The 25576-nt window shown below is 47.7% G+C and overlaps 2 pseudogenes; one reads left to right on the top strand and one right to left on the bottom strand.

The window, feature by feature from the left end:
• The first annotated feature begins 7874 nt into the window (after nucleotides 1–7874).
• Nucleotides 7875–8081, top strand: LOC142260382 (U2 spliceosomal RNA; annotated as a pseudogene).
• A 12332-nt stretch (nucleotides 8082–20413) lies between these two features.
• Nucleotides 20414–20620, bottom strand: LOC142260369 (U2 spliceosomal RNA; annotated as a pseudogene).
• Nucleotides 20621–25576: the final 4956 nt, after the last annotated feature.

Raw genomic sequence — 25576 nt, 5'->3', positions numbered from 1 at the left:
TTAGTGGGAGTGGTGTACAGGGTCTTAGCAGTAAAGAGTATTCCATATTTCTGCCAGATACCCACAGAGATATTGAAATCTGAAAAAAGAGACTTCTGCTCATTGAAGGTAAGAACTGCTCACATAGCGTTCAACTCCACAGCAAACGAGTGCTCTAGCACTGGCATCTCAGCAGGGATATTCCCCTACTACACATGTGTGTCTGGGTCCCTGTGACAGTTTACAGGACATAACTCAGGGCACCTAGACAGAAGGCAGAGGGACTACTTTCTATTTCTGGTGTAGAGCTTAGTACAATATATATATATATACTATTACATGTGACACATGTACCTTGTATTACCATTATTCGCTGTATATGAACCCCTTTTCTCCGGGCATTATTTGTCTATAGCATTTTTCACGAACCTGAGGCAACTGAGAACCCTTCAGTGAAGGAATTCCACTAACCTTCACAATACCAACCAGGGGCCTCCCTGCAGTAACTCAGGTAGTTGTACCCATTCTCTTTCCGCATTCTATGTGTTCTTCTTCTTTCTTCTTTTTTTTCTTTTTTCTTCTTTTTATTTCTATCATGTAGTTCAGGGGTTTATAGATATATGTCCTGCATCTCATATTTCCTTTAGTGGTGCTTCTTACCCATTCTCATATCATTTACCCTAGTATTTCATGATCCTGAGGCGACTGAGAACCCTTTAATAAAGGAATCCTTTTTCACTTGAATTGTCAAGTGATACTTACCAGTGACTATCACGTAATGTTACAGGTAGTTGCATTTTCTTCCTCTTCTTTCTCTCCTTTCTTCTTTGTCACACGGTCCATTGTGTTATAGCCCACGTGTCATGATAACACTTGTACCATCTTTTCATTTAGATTCCACCTACAATTATTTACCGATTCCAGTTCTGAAATAGGCTTTCATGATCTACTCACTAGAATTCTCAAGTGCATAAGGTACTGAGACATATACATGTTCACACCATTATAAAGAACAAAGTATAAACATTGAGGTTTTTCTCACACCCATGTTCCTGTGTTCTTTGATATGATATGTGTTCATTTCCTTCACTATATAGGATTGCAAGTTTTCCATTTGTACCTTAATGGCAATGACGATATACAATTGAACACATATCATCCTGTTATCCATATAGGTGTGTATTTACCTGCTTGACTATTTTTGGTTGTTTGATCCAGAATGTTTCTCCAGATAGGTCATGTGGAAATTTTCTTTCCTCAGTACAAATGTTTTCACTATGGCTTTGGAAAAATTTTTTGTATGTGCATCATGGTCATTTGACCCATTGTACTCTCAAGTAGCAATATATTGTACTGTTATGTTGTACTATGTACTAATTACGTGTTTATATGGTTTTGTAACCCTTTATGATCTTAGATAACTTTATCCTTGATAAAGACCTAAAAACAAGGTCGAAACGTTGGATGAATTATCCTTTTGCACAAATAAAGAATTTTCAGCATTCCAAGAGTTCTTTTCTTACGTTATTGATCACTATAGTGTGCCAGAGCTATTTCTATTGAATTGACTCTTATTTTTTCTGAGCACCTGCTATATACACAGTGACCCAGACATATTCAAGTTTCATTCAGAAGGCAGAGAGAAGCCTTAGCAGCTGAGCCTATATCTTGGCTTGTGAGCATTAGAACAGGCCGGCGATTACAGGGTAACATGAAAAATGTCCAGCTTGCATTATGACTAGAACATGACAATATCCATTTAAGTACTAACCTATGATGCGTTCCTAAGCAGTTGATGTTATATGTTCTACATTTCATTTTCTGCATACTTTACAAGTAGTAGAATTTGCTTTGATATAGGCAACTGGATTTTCACAATGAAAAGGCAAAGGATAACGCCCGAAAAAGACGCCATACATTATGTCAGTGCCATCACTGACAAACCTGGATTGACCATGAAATACATCAATCCCCTTAAAGGTGAGTTAAAACAAGTTTTAACTAAATTGCCTTAATATTGTCATGCATTAGAATGACTGTCTTAGGTAATGATAAATATTTTCTACAGGAAGAGTAGTGTTTGCTGAAACTGAAATCGAAAAAGGGAGTTTTGTTGCAGAATATCGAGGCAAGCTCACGTATGCACTTACGATGGTAGACAACTACTCGAGATTTATGGTTGTGGTACAAGTCAAAGATCTAATGGCCCATACTGCAGCGAAGGTCTTCCAAGCACACTTATGCAGACCTCATGGCTACTCAGAGAGAGTCCTCACAGATCAAGGCACAGCCTTTGAAGCGGAAATCTTCAAGGACTTCTGCAGCTTTTACCGATGCAGGAAGATGCGCACTACACCCTACCATGCTCAAACCAATGGTTATCAACCTGCTCAGGACTTTACCCCATATTCCAGATGTGGCCTTACAAGTGATTTATAGAGGGGTAACAATACGTTGGGATCACCGGATCTAATCTCGCTTTTTATACACCCTAAAATCTTGTTTGCTTTAGAATAAACAATAACATCATAAAGGTATAGCAGTACCGTTTCAAAGTTTCGGTGTCCCAAGCAGCATTCCATCAGCCTCTGGAAGGTTCCTGGCAAATTGCACAGCTCGAAGGGCATGCTTTTGAACTCGCAGAGACCCATCGGGGTGGCAAAGGCGGTCTTCTCCCGGTCTGCCTCAGCAACGGACACTTGCCAATAGCGACTAGTGAGATCAAGGGTAGAAAAATAATTTGCAGTTCTCAATGCAGCTAGCTATTCCTCAATACAGGGGAGTGGTGCTGTCCTTCTTCTTTAACAGGACCAACGGAGCTGCCCAGAGGCTACAACTGTCACGGATAACCCCAGCCTCCTTCATGTTGCTCAACATGTCCTTGGTACACTGGTAATGTGCAGGTAGTTTTGGCTTATATCTATCTTTGATGGGTGGGTGTGCACTTGTGGGGATGTAGTGTTTGACCCCTTTTATTCTTCAAAAGTCTAGCGGATGTTTGCTGAAGACTTGCTCGTATTCTTGCACTAGCCTGTAGACCCCCTTCTTGTGATGTGAAGGTGTGGAGTCAGTGCCTACGTGTAATTCCTTACACCACTCCTCTGGCTGACTTGGTGAGCTGTCACTGAATGGGTGGGCTGAAGCAATGGTGGATGCTGCTGTTTGGATAGCATGTGTATCTACTGAGAACAGCTTATCAATGGTGGCAAATCGGAGCAGCTTAATCTCTTGCTCTCCGCAGTTCAACACTCTCATGGGCACTCTTCCCTTCCATATTAATGAATAAAACTATGATGTAAATAGCATATAGATACCCCACAAATGCAGATAAAAGTAGGTTATGGGAAAAGGGGGAAGAGAGAAACAGGAAAATAGTGGAATAAAGTATACCTTCCAGGTGGGAGAGGAAATGGCAGCACAGCCAGTGGAGGTGAAGCAAGGGGAGCCTGCAACTAAAGAGTTGAGAGCGTTATCACATGGTGACTGAGCCTGATTGTAACGGGAGCATAGAGGTGCCGATCCTGTCTTACCTGCGTTGGTGTAGAAGTGGGTGTCCTGTGGTGGAGTCAGCTATGTGCAGTGGTGGCCGTGGGTTCTTTTATGTGCGACCGTAGTAATAGCTGCGCCCACTTCCTGTATGGGAGTGGAATGCAGTGAGGGTAATGGAACGCACGCCTGTGTGACGCCCCTGGACTAATCCAGGGTGTCACAGGGAACTGCACTATTCTCTATCCTTGGTGCAGGGCCCACCCTCCTTGGTTCCGGGGTCCGCAACAGTGATTCTGTACTAACAGCACAAATCCTAGTCACCCAAACACTACACTTGTCAGGCACACCAGGGGCGTGGTTCCAGCTGGGAAAGGAACCGCCCACCTATGAGTCAGACAGGCTGGTGGGAGGAGTCAGTTAGACAGTTGGTAGTAACTGAAAAAGAGAGAGGACCTGGGGATTAAGAGCTCCCTGAGGAGAGCCTGGCTGGGTCGCAGACAGTGGCCTGTACTTGACGGCTCAGAGATTAGCGGCGTCAGCACAGCGGAGGGATAGGACTTCCCACACAGAGCAGTCACAGAAAATCCCACGTGCCAGCTGCTAAGAGCAGGTCCCAATTAAAAAGAGGGACGGGACCCGAAGGTTTCAAGCCAACGGGGCCAGGGACACACACAGTATACAGTGTATGGAGGAAGGCTCCAGTCCACCACAGAATCACTGAAAGGGACCACCGCACGTGCAGTCACCGAGTGCAGCAGTACCAAGAGACTTTGTTTACCTCAGAGTCTGTGTCCACTGAATGCGTCATCACACCTGAGTGAGTACCCTGGCCCCCAGCGTCCTGCCGGCCCTATATCAATATAGGCTGTTCCTACCTATTCCCTACCCTGAGTCCCGGGGCCCCTACCTGCGGAGGGAATCACCACCAGGCTGCCCCAACACCATCAGCCCCGGCACTCCCATACAGCAGCGGCGGTATTCCTTATTACCGCACACCGCAGGTGGCGTCACAAATATTCTCCCCCGTAAAAAACCTTTTTGTTTTTCATCAAAGTGTCTGCCGAGCAGTCCGACTGCTGCTAGGGCGTCACACATTGATTTTTGGCGTCACGAACAGGATTGGACTGGACCCACTAACCTGGGTGACGTGCGCCTTCTCCAAAACTGTTGAGCCCAAAGTGAATAAAAAAAAAAAAAATTCAGTTGCCGCCATCTTGCTGCTGAAAACCAAGGGGGCATAGAAAGATGTCGGCGCCGGGTGAAGCGAGCGCAGCGGCAGTTCCCCCTCAAGATCAAGGTGACATGGACGCACGAGCGACCGCGCAGATAATGCCAATGACTTTACCGTATGTGCCAGGCGCTACCTGGCTACCACAATATGATGGTTCCCCTGACACTCTGCAAGGATTCAAAAGAAAAATCCGCACACTCCTGGATATGTTTGGGATGAATGACCGGCAGCAAGCGTCTGTACTACTCGGCCAGTTATCAGGCGCCGCAGAGCTGGAGGCGGAGACCTGGACAGATCAGGACCGGGCCTCAGTAACTGCCAGTGGATCTGGAGATGGAAGTTGAGATGCCTGAAGTTTATTCCCCAAATGCAGATTGGGATACCAAGCGTAGAGCTCAATACAGGCAAATTCAAGAGTATGTCGAGGAGAATCTGGACCAAAGTAGGGAAAAGCAAGAAAGAAGCTTTAACAAGCAAGCCCAAGCCCCTCCATTTTCACCAGGAGAAGTGGTCTTAAAAAGAAAAAGAAAGATGCATAAACTGGACGACCAGTGGGAAAGAGAGCCATATGTGGTCCAGCCTTCCAATTTCAACAACCAGAAGACCTGTCTTGTCAGCAAGGACCAAGGAAGAACCACAGCTGTAATTTCCCGTGACCACTTGAAAAAGTGCCCTGAACCCCTGAACATCCAGAAGGAAGAACAGCCCCAACCTCAAGTGACTGAGAAAAAGAAGAGAGTGATCCACACCATCCTAGGTGACTTCCCGGAAGATTGGCCTATGTACAATGGAGCAGTGATTGTGCCTGTACTCACATTCCCGCAACCCGCGGAAGAACCAGAACCAAGGAGGCCTGAAATCATTGCACCTAGAGAAGTACCCATACCAGCACCACGAACACGTAGATTACCACCTACAACACCTAGCACTAGTAGTGGGGAACAGGTAGTAGCAAACACCACAGTACAAGGGTTAGAGGGAAGCCAGGAGCTGAGAAGGTCCACCCGTGTGAACTTTGGTCAGCCCCCACATAGGTTCAGAGATGAGGAATGGTAGCGGAACCCGGCTACTCTACCCTAATGTAAATAGTCTAAATATAGAGTAAATTTAAAAATGTTTAGTATTTTCCATGCTTTTAATTCTACTATTTTCCATGCTAAAGATAGTCATGTAAGACATGTTGATATAGAGTGTTGATAAGAAGAATGTTGATTTTATTTTAATTACCTGGATTCATGACCTGATTGACGACCAATGATAAGTTTTATTGAAAATGGACCTTTGGCTACAGGACTGGTGGTAGCCAGCACGAACTGGTGCTATTGTAAATGGTTATTTCCCATTCATAGCCACGGACTGCATCCCCACCTACAGGAGAAGACACAGGTGGAGGAGAGACCTGGGAGACATATGGCCCAGGTCTGGCCACCAACAGGAACGGTGGCTTGCCTCCTTTTGGAACTTTGGGGGTGGGATGAAGGACTGGGAAAGCGAAACGTTGGGTTCAAGTGCCTCCCCTGCGTGGGATGGATAGATATGTTTTTCTTATTAAAATGTTCACTTTTTGCAGATAAAAATAAACACTCTGGGTGCACTGTAGCTCGGGGACGAGCTACGTTTAACCAAGGGGGAATGTGACGCCCCTGGACTAATCCAGGGTGTCACAGGGAACTGCACTATTCTCTATCCTTGGTGCAGGGCCCACCCTCCTTGGTTCCGGGGTCCGCAACAGTGATTCTGTACTAACAGCACAAATCCTAGTCACCCAAACACTACACTTGTCAGGCACACCAGGGGCGTGGTTCCAGCTGGGAAAGGAACCGCCCACCTATGAGTCAGACAGGCTGGTGGGAGGAGTCAGTTAGACAGTTGGTAGTAACTGAAAAAGAGAGAGGACCTGGGGATTAAGAGCTCCCTGAGGAGAGCCTGGCTGGGTCGCAGACAGTGGCCTGTACTTGACGGCTCAGAGATTAGCGGCGTCAGCACAGCGGAGGGATAGGACTTCCCACACAGAGCAGTCACAGAAAATCCCACGTGCCAGCTGCTAAGAGCAGGTCCCAATTAAAAAGAGGGACGGGACCCGAAGGTTTCAAGCCAACGGGGCCAGGGACACACACAGTATACAGTGTATGGAGGAAGGCTCCAGTCCACCACAGAATCACTGAAAGGGACCACCGCACGTGCAGTCACCGAGTGCAGCAGTACCAAGAGACTTTGTTTACCTCAGAGTCTGTGTCCACTGAATGCGTCATCACACCTGAGTGAGTACCCTGGCCCCCAGCGTCCTGCCGGCCCTATATCAATATAGGCTGTTCCTACCTATTCCCTACCCTGAGTCCCGGGGCCCCTACCTGCGGAGGGAATCACCACCAGGCTGCCCCAACACCATCAGCCCCGGCACTCCAATACAGCAGCGGCGGTATTCCTTATTACCGCACACCGCAGGTGGCGTCACAAATATTCTCCCCCGTAAAAAACCTTTTTGTTTTTCATCAAAGTGTCTGCCGAGCAGTCCGACTGCTGCTAGGGCGTCACACCTGCGCATTTGTGTTTAACGTCGCGCATGTGCAGAACGGAGAAAAGGCTGCGCTCACTTCCTAATGAAAGGGAGTGAGACGCATCTGGGAAGGGAAGGGAAAAGATTAGGGTTTGGGGATGATGAAAGGGCTTTCTACGGGCAAGGATGGCAAAGGGTGGCAGTGACGGAAAGTCAGGCAGCCTGTCCTGTCCTGTCCTGTCCGTCCGTCTTTTTGTATCATGAATTGGAAAGACTGCAAGGGGGAGGGGAGGTGCTTGTGTCCAAAAGGAGGAGTTATTCAGATTCATTGCAGTGGGCGGCGGCTGCAAAAAGCACCATTCTTCTTGTTTTTGCTCTGCAAAACAGCCTTTTCAAGGGTTGGCTTGGTGACAAAATGTCTTCTGTAGGCGTGGGTTTGTCTCCCTCTCCCTAAGATGTGTCCGGTATAGGCCAGGGTGCCACTCAAGGCCGTAACCAATTCGGGTTATAGCTTCTCGGCCTTTTGGCTAAGATCAAGTGTAGTTTCGGAGGACGCTACCTTGGTCGGTACTGGAAGGTGCCTGGGATTGCACGTCTGCCGGCCTTGAGGAAGTGTGTGCGCCTTCTGGTGACACATAGCCCTCTTGTGCCTGGACGGTTCCCAGGCAACGGGAGGCGATCACCTTTGTTATTTTGAAGTCCTACTGATAAACAGAAAAAAAAAAATTTTAAATCTGTTCTTATCAGTTTAATATCTGATACGTCCCCTCTCTGGGGACCATATATTAAATGGATTTTTAGAACAAGGAGATGGAAAAAATCTTGCTCTGTCCACTGCACGCATTGACCTGGTATTGCAGTACCTCCAGGACCGGTGCACCCCTTCTTAACCCAGTTTCCAAAAGCAGAACTCAATTCACCTGATTCAAATGAGCCCCATTAGTGAATTGAAAGAAAGCAAAAACTTTATATGCACCTCAATTTGGCCAATTCACTTTTCACACTTTCACCCTTTTTTTTATCTTTCACACCTTTTACTTGCTTTATTGATGCAAAAAGCTGTGCCAAATAGCAAACTCATCTCCACTCAACTTGACCAACTCTGCTATGTCCCGTGCAGTATCTTATTCTCAGTCTTATCTAGATCATTTGCAATTGAATAGAATAGATCCCTTTTGGCTACTTATGACTGTGTAAAATATGTAGTTTTACTGGGCTGGGATGAGAGAATCCATTGAAGCATGGTGTAGGGATTGTGGTTCCTGTGTGCTAAGAAGAGAGGCTGGCACCAGCCAGAAAGCCCCATTGCAGCCAATAATCACTTAATAACTTTTTCAACTTGTCATCATATGGGAGGCCCCGTTGTTGGTAGACGTGCACCTTCTCAGTGAATGGCCGGTGAAATGCAGGCAACTCGATCTCTTCGAGGTCATCATCCTCTGGCCCCTCTTCCGACAGGTGGGGCATCCGGGAGAGTGCATTGGCATTGACGTTGGTACGGCCGGCCCAGTACTTGATGGTGAAATCGTAGTTGGCTAACCTGGTCACCCACCGCTGCTCCAACGCGCCCAGCTTGGCCGTATCTAGATGGGTCAGCAGGTTATTGTCTGTGTACGCGGTGAACTTGGCTGCTGCCAGGTAATGGCGGAACCGCTCGGTGATAGCCCACACCAGTGCCAAGAGCTCAAGATTGAAGGAGATGTAGTTCTCAGGGTTCCTCTCAGTCGGTCGGAGTTTTCGGCTAGCATAAGCTATTACCTTTTCCCTTCTGTCTTGGACCTGGGATAGAACAGCCCCCAAGCCCACATTGCTGGCGTCGGTGTAGAGGATGAATGGGCGGCTGTAGTCAGGGTACGCTAGGATTTCCTCTCCGGTCAGGGCTGTTCTCAGCTGGCGGAAGGATTCCTCATGCTTTTCTTCCCACACCAATGGGGCTACTAGGGATCTACCACCCTTGGTCTGTCCTACGAGGAGGTCTTGCATGGGGGCAGCCATCTTTGTGTACCCCTTAATGAAGCGACGGTAATATCCCACCAGGCCCAGAAACTGCCTCACTTCCCTCACTGTGGTCGGTCTCGGCCAGTCTTGGATGGCGGTGATCTTCTCGGGGTTGGGGGCGACACCTTCCGCACCAACCACATGTCCTAGGTACTGCACTCTGGGTTTCAGCAGATGACACTTTGAGGGCTTCAACTTCATCCCATACTTGGCAAGGGACGCGAACACCTCGGCTAGGTGCTCCAGGTGGGCTTCATACGTCTGTGAGTACACAATCACATCATCCAAGTACAGCAAAACGGTCCCATAGGCAGTCTTCTCTCGGTCTTCCGGTGCCACGGCCACCTGCCAGTACCCGCTGGTGAGGTCAAGGGTGGAGAAGTAGTTAGCGGTTCTCAGCAAGGCCAGGGACTCTTTGATGCGGGGCAGAGGGTAAGCATCCTTATGCGTTATCTGGTTAATCTTCCGGTAATCCACACACATCCGCATGGTGCCATCCTTCTTCTTAACCAGCACCAACGGAGCGGCCCAGGGACTACAGCTGTCCCTAATAACCCCTGCCTCCTTCATGTTCCTCAACATGTCTTTGGCGCATTGGTAGTGCGCAGGGGGAATAGGCCTGTATCTCTCTTTAATAGGGGAGTGTGTACCGGTAGGGATGTGGTGTTGAACCCCTTTAATCTGCCCAAAATCTAGAGGGTGCTTGCTAAAAACCCGCTCATACTCCTGTACCACCCGGTATACCCCTTCCTTGTGGTGTATGGGGGTATCATCAGTGCCGACATGTAGCTCTCGATACCACTCGCCTAACTCCCCCAGGGATGAGTGGGAACCGGCAGCAGGCGGTGTGACCGGGGGAACGGCTTCATGGATCGTGTGGGGATCTAGAGTGAGCAATTTGGCAAGGGTAGCGTACCGGGTGGTGCATGAATGCACACATATTGGTTTTATAATCTTATTGTATTACTTTATATTCTTATTTCACTTGTGCATATCTCCACCATAATCCTGGCTAAGAAATATAGCTTTTTTTGGGGTACACAGGTAGTAAGGTCTTCTTTCTATTTCTTTAGGGGTGATATAGCCTGGTGGAACTCTAGACCTCTAACATTATATATGCACCCTTTTTCTTTATGGTTCTTGGACACCTTATAACATTCTTCCATACATATATATCTTTCTCATAAATTATAAATAATTAGGCATTTTTATATATTTTATTTACATTTTCATAAATAACTTTTTACAAAGCATGGGGGACATTCTCACATACATATAATTTTCATGTACGCATTCTGAAAATTTACGCATAAACCGTACACACTCCTTTTTGTAACAATTTCTATAACTCATTCGCTGAACTCTCATCCCGGATATTCATTCTTACACCGAATTTCCTGTTATAACACAACATTCATGATTTTTATTCAATTTATTTTTATTTTTTAGGTTTATTAGTAGTGATGAGCGAGTACTAAAAAGCTCGGGTGCTCGAAGCTCGGGCCGAGCCTCCCAAGATACTCGTGTACTCGGCCCGAGCACCGAGCCCAATGTTATCCTATGGGAGACCCGAGTATTTTTGTGAAATGACCACCGGCAGCATGTAGAAACCCTAAAAATGGCACAAAAGTCTCCGAAGAGTGCTCAAATGACATGGCAACAGCATGGGGAAGACCCCTTGAAGCATTTATCACTCAAAAGTCACAGCTGTGAATAATTTTGTCCGCGTTTTACGCCATTTTTACGGACTCACCAGAAAACCTTCCAAAATGACACCAAAATGATTTTTCATAGCGGAAATGTTAAGGGCACATACCCAATAGTGAGATAAAGCTAATGTATGTTACTTTTTGAGATCAATACATGAAAGATTTTACGTAAAACATTGTGTGGCACTCCGATGTCCCTGAGAAGAGACGTACATAAAGGCCTCTGAGTCTAATGTGCCCATTTTGAGGAACTGAGTCTTTGTAGTATTTTCCTTTGCCAGGGCAGTCCAAAATTGTGAGGTTCACCAATGCCCCTGCATACAGACGTGCATGATGGCCTGTAAACCTGAAGTGCCCATTGTAAGGAAGTGGGTCTATTGTAGTATAACCCTTAGGCAGGGCAGCCAAAAATTGGGAGGCTCCACGTTGTCCCTGGATAGAGACGTGCATGAGGGCCTCAAAACATTAAGTGTCCAGTGTCAGGAAGTGGGTGTATTATAGTATAGCCCTTAGGCAGGGCAGCCAAAAATTGGGAGGCTCCACGTTGTCCCTGGATAGAGATGTGCATGAGGGCCTGTAAACCTGAAGTGCCCATTGGAAGGAAGTGGGTCTTTTGTAGTATAGCCCTTTGGCAGGGCAGCCAAAAATTGGGAGGCTCCACGTTGTCCCTGGATAGAGACGTGCATGAGGGCCTGTAAACCTGAAGTGCCCATTGGAAGGAAGTGGGTCTTTTGTAGTATAGCCCTTTGGCAGGGCAGCCAATAATTGGGAGGCTCCACGTTGTCCCTGGATAGAGACATGCATGAGGGCCTCAAAACATTAAGTGTCCATTGTCAGGAAGTGGGTGTATTATAGTATAGCCCTTAGGCAGGGCAGCCAAAAATTGGGAGGCTCCACGTTGTCCCTGGATAGAGACGTGCATGAGGGCCTGTAAACCTGAAGTGCCCATTGGAAGGAAGTGGGTCTTTTGTAGTATAGCCCTTTGGCAGGGCAGCCAAAAATTGGGAGGCTCCACGTTGTCCCTGGATAGAGACGTGCATGAGGGCCTCAAAACATTAAGTGTCCATTGTCAGGAAGTGGGTGTATTATAGTATAGCCCTTTGGCAGGGCAGCCAAAAATTGGGAGGCTCCACGTTGTCCCTGGATAGAGACGTGCATGAGGGCCTCAAAACATTAAGTGTCCATTGTCAGGAAGTGGGTGTATTATAGTATAGCCCTTAGGCAGGGCAGCCAAAAATTGGGAGGCTCCACGTTGTCCCTGGATAGAGACGTGCATGAGGGCCTCAAAACATTAAGTGTCCATTGTCAGGAAGTGGGTCTTTTGTAGTATAGCCCTTTGGCAGGGCAGCCAAAAATTGGGAGGCTCCACGTTACAACGACAGGAGACCCGCTCCTTTGCAATGGGAACAATGTTTTGAGGCCCTCATGCACGTCTCTATGCAGGGACAACGTGGAGCCTCCCAATTTTTGGCTGCCCTGCCAAAGGGCTATACTATAATACACCCACTTCCTGACAATGGACACTTAATGTTTTGAGGCCCTCATGCACGTCTCTATCCAGGGACAACGTGGAGCCTCCCAATTTTTGGCTGCCCTGCCAAAGGGCTATACTACAAAAGACCCACTTCCTGACAATGGACACTTAATGTTTTGAGGCCCTCATGCACGTCTCTATCCAGGGACAACGTGGGGCCTCCCAATTTTTGGCTGCCCTGCCTAAGGGCTATACTATAATACACCCACTTCCTGACAATGGACACTTAATGTTTTGAGGCCCTCATGCACGTCTCTATCCAGTGACAACGTGGAGCCTCCCAATTTTTGGCTGCCCTGCCAAAGGGCTATACTACAAATGACCCACTTCCTGACAATGGACACTTAATGTTTTGAGGCCCTCATGCACGTCTCTATCCAGGGACAACGTGGAGCCTCCCAATTTTTGGCTGCACTGCCTAAGGGCTATACTATAATACACCCACTTCCTGACAATGGACACTTAATGTTTTGAGGCCCTCATGCACGTCTCTATCCAGGGACAACGTGGAGCCTCCCAATTTTTGGCTGCCCTGCCAAAGGGCTATACTATAATACACCCACTTCCTGACAATGGACACTTAATGTTTTGAGGCCCTCATGCACGTCTCTATCCAGGGACAACGTGGAGCCTCCCAATTTTTGGCTGCCCTGCCAAAGGGCTATACTACAAAAGACCCACTTCCTTCCAATGGGCACTTCAGGTTTACAGGCCCTCATGCACGTCTCTATCCAGGGACAACGTGGAGCCTCCCAATTTTTGGCTGCCCTGCCTAAGGGCTATACTATAATACACCCACTTCCTGACAATGGACACTTAATGTTTTGAGGCCCTCATGCATGTCTCTATCCAGGGACAACGTGGAGCCTCCCAATTTTTGGCTGCCCTGCCAAAGGGCTATACTACAAAAGACCCACTACCTTCCAATGGGCACTTCAGGTTTACAGGCCCTCATGCACGTCTCTATCCAGGGACAACGTGGAGCCTCCCAATTTTTGGCTGCCCTGCCAAAGGGCTATACTACAAAAGACCCACTTCCTTCCAATGGGCACTTCAGGTTTACAGGCCCTCATGCACGTCTCTATCCAGGGACAACGTGGAGCCTCCCAATTTTTGGCTGCCCTGCCTAAGGGCTATACTATAATACACCCACTTCCTGACACTGGACACTTAATGTTTTGAGGCCCTCATGCACGTCTCTATCCAGGGACAACGTGGAGCCTCCCAATTTTTGGCTGCCCTGCCTAAGGGCTATACTACAATAGACCCACTTCCTTACAATGGGCACTTCAGGTTTACAGGCCTTCATGCACGTCTGTATGCAGGGGCATTGGTGAACCTCACAATTTTGGACTGCCCTGGCAAAGGAAAATACTACAAAGACTCAGTTCCTCAAAATGGGCACATTAGACTCAGAGGCCTTTATGTACGTCTCTTCTCAGGGACATCGGAGTGCCACACAATGTTTTACGTAAAATCTTTCATGTATTGATCTCAAAAAGTAACATACATTAGCTCTATCTCACTATTGGGTATGTGCCCTTAACATTTCCGCTATGAAAAATCATTTTGGTGTCATTTTGGAAGGTTTTCTGGTGAGTCCGTAAAAATGGCGTAAAACGCGGACAAAATTATTCACAGCTGTGACTTTTGAGTGATAAATGCTTCAAGGGGTCTTCCCCATGCTGTTGCCATGTCATTTGAGCACTCTTCGGAGACTTTTGTGCCATTTTTAGGGTTTCTACATGCTGCCGGTGGTCATTTCACAAAAATACTCGGGTCTCCCATAGGATAACATTGGGCTCGGTGCTCGGGCCGAGTACACGAGTATCTTGGGAGGCTCGGCCCGAGCTTCGAGCACCCGAGCTTTTTAGTACTCGCTCATCACTACTAATAAACCTAAAAAATAAAAATAAATTGAATAAAAATCATGAATGTTGTGTTATAACAGGAAATTCGGTGTAAGAATGAATATCCGGGATGAGAGTTCAGCGAATGAGTTATAGAAATTGTTACAAAAAGGAGTGTGTACGGTTTATGCGTAAATTTTCAGAATGCGTACATGAAAATTATATGTATGTGAGAATGTCCCCCATGCTTTGTAAAAAGTTATTTATGAAAATGTAAATAAAATATATAAAAATGCCTAATTATTTATAATTTATGAGAAAGATATATATGTATGGAAGAATGTTATAAGGTGTCCAAGAACCATAAAGAAAAAGGGTGCATATATAATGTTAGAGGTCTAGAGTTCCACCAGGCTATATCACCCCTAAAGAAATAGAAAGAAGACCTTACTACCTGTGTACCCCAAAAAAAGCTATATTTCTTAGCCAGGATTATGGTGGAGATATGCACAAGTGAAATAAGAATATAAAGTAATACAATAAGATTATAAAACCAATATGTGTGCATTCATGCACCACCCGGTACGCTACCCTTGCCAAATTGCTCACTCTAGATCCCCACACGATCCATGAAGCCGTTCCCCCGGTCACACCGCCTGCTGCCGGTTCCCACTCATCCCTGGGGGAGTTAGGCGAGTGGTATCGAGAGCTACATGTCGGCACTGATGATACCCCCATACACCACAAGGAAGGGGTATACCGGGTGGTACAGGAGTATGAGCGGGTTTTTAGCAAGCACCCTCTAGATTTTGGGCAGATTAAAGGGGTTCAACACCACATCCCTACCGGTACACACTCCCCTATTAAAGAGAGATACAGGCCTATTCCCCCTGCGCACTACCAATGCGCCAAAGACATGTTGAGGAACATGAAGGAGGCAGGGGTTATTAGGGACAGCTGTAGTCCCTGGGCCGCTCCGTTGGTGCTGGTTAAGAAGAAGGATGGCACCATGCGGATGTGTGTGGATTACCGGAAGATTAACCAGATAACGCATAAGGATGCTTACCCTCTGCCCCGCATCAAAGAGTCCCTGGCCTCGCTGAGAACCGCTAACTACTTCTCCACCCTTGACCTCACCAGCGGGTACTGGCAGGTGGCCGTGGCACCGGAAGACCGAGAGAAGACTGCCTATGGGACCGTTTTGCTGTACTTGGATGATGTGATTGTGTACTCACAGACGTATGAAGCCCACCTGGAGTACCTAGCCGAGGTGTTCGCGTCCCTTGCCAAGTATGGGATGAAGTTGAAGCCCTCAAAGTGTCATCTGCTGAAACCCAGAGTGCAGTACCTAGGACATGTGGTTGGTGCGGAAGGTGTCGCCCCCAACCCCGAGAAGATCACCGCCATCCAAGACTGGCCGAGACCGACCACAGTGAGGGAAGTGAGGCAGTTTCTGGCCCTGGTGGGATATTACCGTCGCTTCATTAAGGGGTACACAAAGATGGCTGCCCCCATGCAAGACCTCCTCGTATGACAGACCAAGGGTGGTAGATCCCTAGTAGCCCCATTGGTGTGGGAAGAAAAGCATGAGGAATCCTTCCGCCAGCTGAGAACAGCCCTGACCGGAGAGGAAATCCTAGCGTACCCTGACTACAGCCGCCCATTCATCCTCTACACCGACGCCAGCAATGTGGGCTTGGGGGCTGTTCTATCCCAGGTCCAAGACAGAAGGGAAAAGGTAATAGCTTATGCTAGCCGAAAACTCCGACCGACTGAGAGGAACCCTGAGAACTACATCTCCTTCAAGCTTGAGCTCTTGGCACTGGTGTGGGCTATCACCGAGCGGTTCCGCCATTACCTGGCAGCAGCCAAGTTCACCACGTACACAGACAATAACCTGCTGACCCATCTAGATACGGCCAAGCTGGGCGCGTTGGAGCAGCGGTGGGTGACCAGGTTAGCCAACTACGATTTCACCATCAAGTACCGGGCCGGCCGTACCAACGTCAATGCCAATGCACTCTCCCGGATGCCCCACCTGTCGGAAGAGGGGCCAGAGGATGATGACCTCGAAGAGATCGAGTTGCCTGCATTTCACCGGCCATTCACTGAGAAGGTGCACGTCTACCAACAACGGGTGAACCTGGATCCGCTGCCCCGACAGGACTGGCAGGAAGCTCAGGACCAGGCACCTGCTGTCCGCCTGGTCAAGACTCTAGTGGAACAGGGTTCTGCTGGGATAGACCCTGCTGCCCCTGCCGAAGCCCAACGTCTGTGGCAAGAACGGACCCGGCTATACCTACACCAGGGGAAGTTGTATCGCGAGCTGATTAATCCAAAGACTCACGAGAAGATCCGCCAGCTGGTGATTCCCCAGGCTAACGTGCCCACCGTCCTGCAAGCATACCATGATGGTGCAGTGCACTTCGGGTGGAAGAAGCTAGAGATGTTGTTAAGAGAGCGGTTCTATTGGAGTGGAATGCGGGAATCTGTGGAGGCCTGGTGCCGAGAATGTGGCCCTTGCGCATTGAGAAGGAAGGACGAGGCCAGCCAGAAGGCACCCCTACACCCGATCATTACACACCAACCGCTGGAGCTGGTTGCCCTTGACCATGTAAAGCTCACCCCCAGCCGAAGTGGGTACACCTACGCTCTGACCATCGGAGACCACTACTCGAGGTTCCTGGTGGTTGTCCCAGTTAAGGACTTAACCGGCCGCACCGCTGCTAAGGCTTTCCAGGCTTATTTCTGTTGACCGCATTGGTACCCGGAGAGGGTGCTTACCGACCAGGGTCCGGCCTTTGAAGCAGAGGTATTCCAGGAATTCTGCCAGTTGTACGGCTGCAAGAAAATCCGGACCACGCCTTACCACGCCCAAACCAATGGCATTTGTGAAAAGATGAACCACTTGGTCCTGGGCCTCCTCAAGACGTTACCACTGGAAGAGCGGAACCTGTGGCTGGAGAAGCTACCTGACCTGGTCGATATGTACAACAACATCCCTTCCAGCTCTACGAAATGCACTCCAGCATACCTGATGAGAGCTCGTCCCGGCCGGCTACCAGTGGATCTGGAAATGGGCTTGGAAGCTTCAGAAGCACTCCTGTCGACAGCTGAATGGGACACTCGGCGGAGGACACAGTACCGACAGGTCCAGGAGTATGTTGAAAAGAACTTGTGCCGGAGTCGGGGACAACAGGAGCAGTGCTTCAACAAGAAGGCGCCTGCCGGTTCCTTCCAACCTGGGGATGTAGTGCTGAAGCGGAAAAGAAGGGCCCACAAGCTGGATGATCAATGGGAAAAAACCCCGTATGTAGTCCAGCCCACAGGATGGGAGAATGGGAAGGCCTACCAGATCAGCCGTGACCAGGGGGGGACTTTGGCCACGGTTTCCCGAGACCACCTGAAGAAGTGCCCACCAGCATTGAGAGTAGCGGATGAGGCTCCAGTTCCCAGTCCAGTGGAGAAGGAAAAAGAGGTAATCCACACCATGATGGGTGATTTTCCAGCAGACTGGCCTACACAGAACGGTGCGGTGATCCTTCCAGTGATACTGTTCCCACAACCCGTGGATGAAGAAATGATGGAAACGGTTAACCGCGAGCCAGTGCCCAGGGATGTACCTGTACCCAGCTCCCCTACGCCTCCGCCTGCCCCACATGATAGCAGGGAGGAGGAACTGACTGTTCCCTCTGCCCCACTGCCTGTCACCACTGACACCGGACCCCGAAGGTCCACTCGCCCCAACCTAGGTAGACCCCCACTTAGGTACAGGGAAACTACTCTTTAAAAGGGGGGGGCTTTATGTGTTGAGTGTACCAGTTTGAAAGTTTTAAATGATAAGTAAAGATGATCAACCAAAGAAGTTTACCTGATTGAACCGTGATTAAACCGGCCGTTGCCGGCAACTGTTGTCCCCGTAGGGACTGTGCAACCATTGCGTAAGGAACTGCTTACGGACAAGCCCGAGAACTTGCAGGGCAACCACAAACTTAGCGCAATGTAAATAAAAATGTTTGTTGGCTTGACACCGTTACCGCCTCCGGAGAGGCTGATTTGGGAGGATGGGCCTGGAGGAAAGGGATGGCCTAGGCCCGCCACTACCGTAACCGGTGGCGATCCTCCGGGGGTTCAGGGGTCCCCTTGGACGTGGGCCCCCTGAAAGAGACAGAACCCGCTCGGGCAACTTGGTGCTGGACTGGGGTCAAGGGGTGCTGCCCGCTTCTTAGGGGCAGCATCAGGGCCAGGTTGTTTGGGTGGGAGAAGAGCGGAAGCTGTACCGTTGTAAAATGTTTATGATGCTTTTACATGTTTTACCGTTTTATTCTTTTTCAGTTGTGAAAATAAAACCGGTGATGGACGGGCAGCCCGCGGACGGTCTGCATTTTACTATAGGGGAATGTGGCGCCCTGGACAAGCCAGGTCGTCACAGGTACTACACCAACACACTCTACACTCCGGCTAGGCACACCGAAGCTAAACACAAATCCTAGTTGCCTTCCTCCAGGGGCTGATGTCCACACCAGGGGGTGGGCCAGGCGGTTGATCCCACCCACCGAGGAGTTCACAGTCCTGGAGGCGGGAAAAGGAGTCAGATTAGAGATCAGTTTTGGAGTTAGAGAAGTGAAGAGGAGAGGAGACTGACCGTGTCCGGGTGTGTGGCCCGGGCACTCAGCAAGGTTGGCAGACGGTGGTGACCTTCTGCAGGAGAGGCTGATTGGAGTGAACCGTACGGACCGGGGATGGGCGGTGGCCCGCCGGTACCAGATCGGGGAGTGAAGAGAAGCCAGCACCATCCGGCAGGGCCTACGGACCCCGACCAGGCTAGGAGTCGCCGTAAAACCGGTCAAATCCGTTAGCGACAGGAACCTCCAGGGTTTCCCAGCAGTCAAGACCCGATTGAAGGCAACAGCTCACACCGTAGAGGGAAGCACAGTCACCGCCAAGGCTACAGTTCCCAGGGCCAGAGCCTGCGGGCAAAAGGGGCTCCCTCAGCATCCATCCAAGCTGGGGAGCGGGTTACCGGTGGGAAGCCCGCTAGATTTTGGGGGAATAAAAGGGGTCCAACACCACATCCCCACAGGTGCACACCCACCCATCAAAGAGAGCTATAAGCCAATACCACCTTCACATTGCCAGTGTACCAAGGACATGTTGAGCAACATGAAGGCGGCTGGGGTTATCCGTGACAGTTGTAGCCTTTGGGCAGCTCTGTTGATCCTGTTAAAAAAGAAGGACGGCACCACTCCCCGTATTGAGGAATCGCTAGCTGCATTGAGAACTGCAAATTATTTTTCTACCCTTGATCTCACTAGTCACTATTGGCAAGTGTCCGTTGCTGAGGCAGACCGGGAGAAGACCGCCTTCGCCACCCCTATGGGTCTCTGCGAGTTCAAAAGCATGCCCTTCGAGCTGTGCAATGCGCCAGGAACCTTCCAGAGGCTGATGGAATGCTGCTTGGGACAAGATTTTAGGGTGTATAAAAAGGGAGATTAGATCCCGTGATCCCAACGTATTGTTACACCTCTATAAATCACTTGTAAGGCTACATCTGGAATATGGGAACCAGTTTTGGGCTCCACATTTTAATAAGGACATTCAGAAGTTAGAGTCAGTTCAAAGGTGGGCAACTAGACTACTACAAGGAATGGAAGGCCTCCCATATGATGACAAGTTGAAAAAGTTATTAAGTGATTATTGGCTGCAATGGGGCTTTCTGGCTGGTGCCAGCCTCTCTTCTTAGCACACAGGAACCACAATCCCTACACCATGCTTCAATGGATTCTCTCATCCCAGCCCAGTAAAACTACATATTTTACACAGTCATAAGCAGCCAAAAGGGATCTATTCTATTCAATTGCAAATGATCTAGATAAGACTGAGAATAAGATACTGCACGGGACATAGCAGAGTTGGTCAAGTTGAGTGGAGATGAGTTTGCTATTTGGCACAGCTTTTTGCATCAATAAAGCAAGTAAAAGGTGTGAAAGATAAAAAAAGGGTGAAAGTGTGAAAAGTGAATTGGCCAAATTGAGGTGCATATAAAGTTTTTGCTTTCTTTCAATTCACTAATGGGGCTCATTTGAATCAGGTGAATTGAGTTCTGCTTTTGGAAACTGGGTTAAGAAGGGGTGCACCGGTCCTGGAGGTACTGCAATACCAGGTCAATGCGTGCAGTGGACAGAGCAAGATTTTTTCCATCTCCTTGTTCTAAAAATCCATTTAATATATGGTCCCCAGAGAGGGGACGTATCAGATATTAAACTGATAAGAACAGATTTAATTTTTTTTTTTTTCTGTTTATCAGTAGGACTTCAAAATAACAAAGGTGATCGCCTCCCGTTGCCTGGGAACCGTCCAGGCACAAGAGGGCTATGTGTCACCAGAAGGCGCACACACTTCCTCAAGGCCGGCAGACGTGCAATCCCAGGCACCTTCCAGTACCGACCAAGGTAGCGTCCTCCGAAACTACACTTGATCTTAGCCAAAAGGCCGAGAAGCTATAACCCGAATTGGTTACGGCCTTGAGTGGCACCCTGGCCTATACCGGACACATCTTAGGGAGAGGGAGACAAACCCACGCCTACAGAAGACATTTTGTCACCCAAGCCAACCCTTGAAAAGGCTGTTTTGCAGAGCAAAAACAAGAAGAATGGTGCTTTTTGCACCCACTGCAATGAATCTGAATAACTCCTCCTTTTGGACACAAGCACCTCCCCTCCCCCTTGCAGTCTTTCCAATTCATGATACAAAAAGACGGACGGACAGGACAGGACAGGACAGGCTGCCTGACTTTCCGTCACTGCCACCCTTTGCCATCCTTGCCCGTAGAAAGCCCTTTCATCATCCCCAAACCCTAATCTTTTCCCTTCCCTTCCCAGATGCGTCTCACTCCCTTTCATTAGGAAGTGAGCGCAGCCTTTTCTCCGTTCTGCACATGCGCGACGTTAAACACAAATGCGCAGGCGTGCGTTCCATTACCCTCACTGCATTCCACTCCCATACAGGAAGTGGGCGCAGCTATTACTACGGTCGCACATAAAAGAACCCACGGCCACCACTGCACATAGCTGACTCCACCACAGGACACCCACTTCTACACCAACGCAGGTAAGACAGGATCGGCACCTCTATGCTCCCGTTACAATCAGGCTCAGTCACCATGTGATAACGCTCTCAACTCTTTAGTTGCAGGCTCCCCTTGCTTCACCTCCACTGGCTGTGCTGCCATTTCCTCTCCCACCTGGAAGGTATACTTTATTCCACTATTTTCCTGTTTCTCTCTTCCCCCGTTTCCCATAACCTACTTTTATCTGCATTTGTGGGGTATCTATATGCTATTTACATCATAGTTTTATTCATTAATATGGAAGGGAAGAGTGCCCATGAGAGTGTTGAACTGCGGAGAGCAAGAGATTAAGCTGCTCCGATTTGCCACCATTGATAAGCTGTTCTCAGTAGATACACATGCTATCCAAACAGCAGCATCCACCATTGCTTCAGCCCACCCATTCAGTGACAGCTCACCAAGTCAGCCAGAGGAGTGGTGTAAGGAATTACACGTAGGCACTGACTCCACACCTTCACATCACAAGAAGGGGGTCTACAGGCTAGTGCAAGAATACGAGCAAGTCTTCAGCAAACATCCGCTAGACTTTTGAAGAATAAAAGGGGTCAAACACTACATCCCCACAAGTGCACACCCACCCATCAAAGAGAGATATAAGCCAAAACTACCTGCACATTACCAGTGTACCAAGGACATGTTGAGCAACATGAAGGAGGCTGGGGTTATCCGTGACAGTTGTAGCCTCTGGGCAGCTCCGTTGGTCCTGTTAAAGAAGAAGGACAGCACCACTCCCCTGTATTGAGGAATAGCTAGCTGCATTGAGAACTGCAAATTATTTTTCTACCCTTGATCTCACTAGTCGCTATTGGCAAGTGTCCGTTGCTGAGGCAGACCGGGAGAAGACCGCCTTTGCCACCCCGATGGGTCTCTGCGAGTTCAAAAGCATGCCCTTCGAGCTGTGCAATTTGCCAGGAACCTTCCAGAGGCTGATGGAATGCTGCTTGGGACACCGAAACTTTGAAACGGTACTGCTATACCTTTATGATGTTATTGTTTATTCTAAAGCAAACAAGATTTTAGGGTGTATAAAAAGGGAGATTAGATCCGGTGATCCCAACGTATTGTTACCCCTCTATAAATCACTTGTAAGGCCACATCTGGAATATGGGGTAAAGTCCTGAGCAGGTTGATAACCATTGGTTTGAGCATGGTAGGGTGTAGTGCGCATCTTCCTGCATCGGTAAAAGCTGCAGAAGTCCTTGAAGATTTCCGCTTCAAAGGCTGTGCCTTGATCTGTGAGGACTCTCTCTGAGTAGCCATGAGGTCTGCATAAGTGTGCTTGGAAGACCTTCGCTGCAGTATGGGCCATTAGATCTTTGACTTGTACCACAACCATAAATCTCGAGTAGTTGTCTACCATCGTAAGTGCATACGTGAGCTCGCCTCGATATTCTGCAACAAAACTCCCTTTTTCGATTTCAGTTTCAGCAAACACTCCTCTTCCTGTAGAAAATATTTATCATTACCTAAGACAGTCATTCTAATGCATGACAATATTAAGGCAATTTAGTTAAAACTTGTTTTAACTCACCTTTAAGGGGATTGATGTATTTCATGGTCAATCCAGGTTTGTCAGTGATGGCACTGACATAATGTATGGCGTCTTTTTCGGGCGTTATCCTTTGCCTTTTCATTGTGAAAATCCAGTTGCCTATATCAAAGCAAATTCTACTACTTGTAAAGTATGCAGAAAATGAAATGTAGAACATATAACATCAACTGCTTAGGAACGCATCATAGGTTAGTACTTAAAAGGATATTGTCATGTTCTAGTCATAATGCAAGCTGGACATTTTTCATGTTACCCTGTAATCGCCGGCCTGTTCTAATGCTCACAAGCCAAGATATAGGCTCAGCTGCTAAGGCTTCCCTCTGCCTTCTGAATGAAACTTGAATATGTCTGGGTCACTGTGTATATAGCAGGTGCTCAGAAAAAATAAGAGTCAATTCAATAGAAATAGCTCTGGCACACTATAGTGATCAATAACGTAAGAAAAGAACTCTTGGAATGCTGTAAATTCTTTATTTGTGCAAAAGGATAATTCATCCAACGTTTCGACCTTGTTTTTAGGTCTTTATCAAGGATAAAGTTATCTAAGATCATAAAGGGTTACAAAACCATATAAACACGTAATTAGTACATAGTACAACATAACAGTACAATATATTGCTACTTGAGAGTACAATGGGTCAAATGACCATGATGCACATACAAAAAATTTTTCCAAAGCCATAGTGAAAACATTTGTACTGAGGAAAGAAAATTTCCACATGACCTATCTGGAGAAACATTCTGGATCAAACAACCAAAAATAGTCAAGCAGGTAAATACACACCTATATGGATAACAGGATGATATGTGTTCAATTGTATAGCGTCATTGCCATTAAGGTACAAATGGAAAACTTGCAATCCTATATAGTGAAGGAAATGAACACATATCATATCAAAGAACACAGGAACATGGGTGTGAGAAAAACCTCAATGTTTATACTTTGTTCTTTATAATGGTGTGAACATGTATATGTCTCAGTACCTTATGCACTTGAGAATTCTAGTGAGTAGATCATGAAAGCCTATTTCAGAACTGGAATCGGTAAATAATTGTAGGTGGAATCTAAATGAAAAGATGGTACAAGTGTTATCATGACACGTGGGCTATAACACAATGGACCGTGTGACAAAGAAGAAAGGAGAGAAAGAAGAGGAAGAAAATGCAACTACCTGTAACATTACGTGATAGTCACTGGTAAGTATCACTTGACAATTCAAGTGAAAAAGGATTCCTTTATTAAAGGGTTCTCAGTCGCCTCAGGATCATGAAATACTAGGGTAAATGATATGAGAATGGGTAAGAAGCACCACTAAAGGAAATATGAGATGCAGGACATATATCTATAAACCCCTGAACTACATGATAGAAATAAAAAGAAGAAAAAAGAAAAAAAAGAAGAAAGAAGAAGAACACATAGAATGCGGAAAGAGAATGGGTACAACTACCTGAGTTACTGCAGGGAGGCCCCTGGTTGGTATTGTGAGGGTTAGTGGAATTCCTTCACTGAAGGGTTCTCAGTTGCCTCAGGTTCGTGAAAAATGCTATAGACAAATAATGCCCGGAGAAAAGGGGTTCATATACAGCGAATAATGGTAATACAAGGTACATGTGTCACATGTAATAGTATATATATATATATTGTACTAAGCTCTACACCAGAAATAGAAAGTAGTCCCTCTGCCTTCTGTCTAGGTGCCCTGAGTTATGTCCTGTAAACTGTCACAGGGACCCAGACACACATGTGTAGTAGGGGAATATCCCTGCTGAGATGCCAGTGCTAGAGCACTCGTTTGCTGTGGAGTTGAACGCTATGTGAGCAGTTCTTACCTTCAATGAGCAGAAGTCTCTTTTTTCAGATTTCAATATCTCTGTGGGTATCTGGCAGAAATATGGAATACTCTTTACTGCTAAGACCCTGTACACCACTCCCACTAAAGGGGGCTTTACACGCTGCGACATCGCTAATGCGGAGTCGTTGGGGTCACGGAATTTGTGACGCACATCCGGCCGCATTAGCGATGTTGCTGCGTGTGACACCGATGAGCGATTTTGCATCGCTGCAAAAACGTGCAAAATCGCTCATCGGTGACATGGGTCTCCATTCTCGATTATCGTTACTGCAGCAGTAACGATGTAGTTCGTCGCTCCTGCGGCAGCACACATCGCTCCGTGTGACACCGCAGAAACGAGGAACCTCTCCTTACCTGCCTCCCAGCCGCTATGAGGAAGGAAGGAGGTGGGCGGGATGTTCCGGCCACTCATCTCCGCCCCTCCGCTGCTATTGGGCGGTCGCTCAGTGACGTCGCTGTGACGCCGCACGGACCGCCTCCTTAGAAAGGAGGCGGTTCGCCGGTCACAGCGACGTCGCCGGGCAGGTAAGTATGTGTGACGGGTCTGGTCGGTGTTGTGCAGCATGGGCAGCGATTTGCCCGTGTCGCGCAACAGATGGGGGCGGGTATCCACACTAGCGATATCGGGACCGATATCGCAGTGTGTAAAGTAGCCTTTAATAAACTGTGTAAAGGATTTTAAGTAAAAATCCACAATAAACCAGCGCTAGATGGGTTTTTATAATTTTATTAATAGACCACAAATAAAAATTTTT

This window comes from Anomaloglossus baeobatrachus (assembly GCF_048569485.1).
Source record: "Anomaloglossus baeobatrachus isolate aAnoBae1 chromosome 11 unlocalized genomic scaffold, aAnoBae1.hap1 SUPER_11_unloc_1, whole genome shotgun sequence".
NCBI classification, from domain to species: Eukaryota; Metazoa; Chordata; class Amphibia; order Anura; family Aromobatidae; genus Anomaloglossus; species Anomaloglossus baeobatrachus.
The sequence above is the reverse complement of the archived record's forward strand: the minus strand, read 5'-3'. Positions and strand labels throughout refer to the sequence as shown.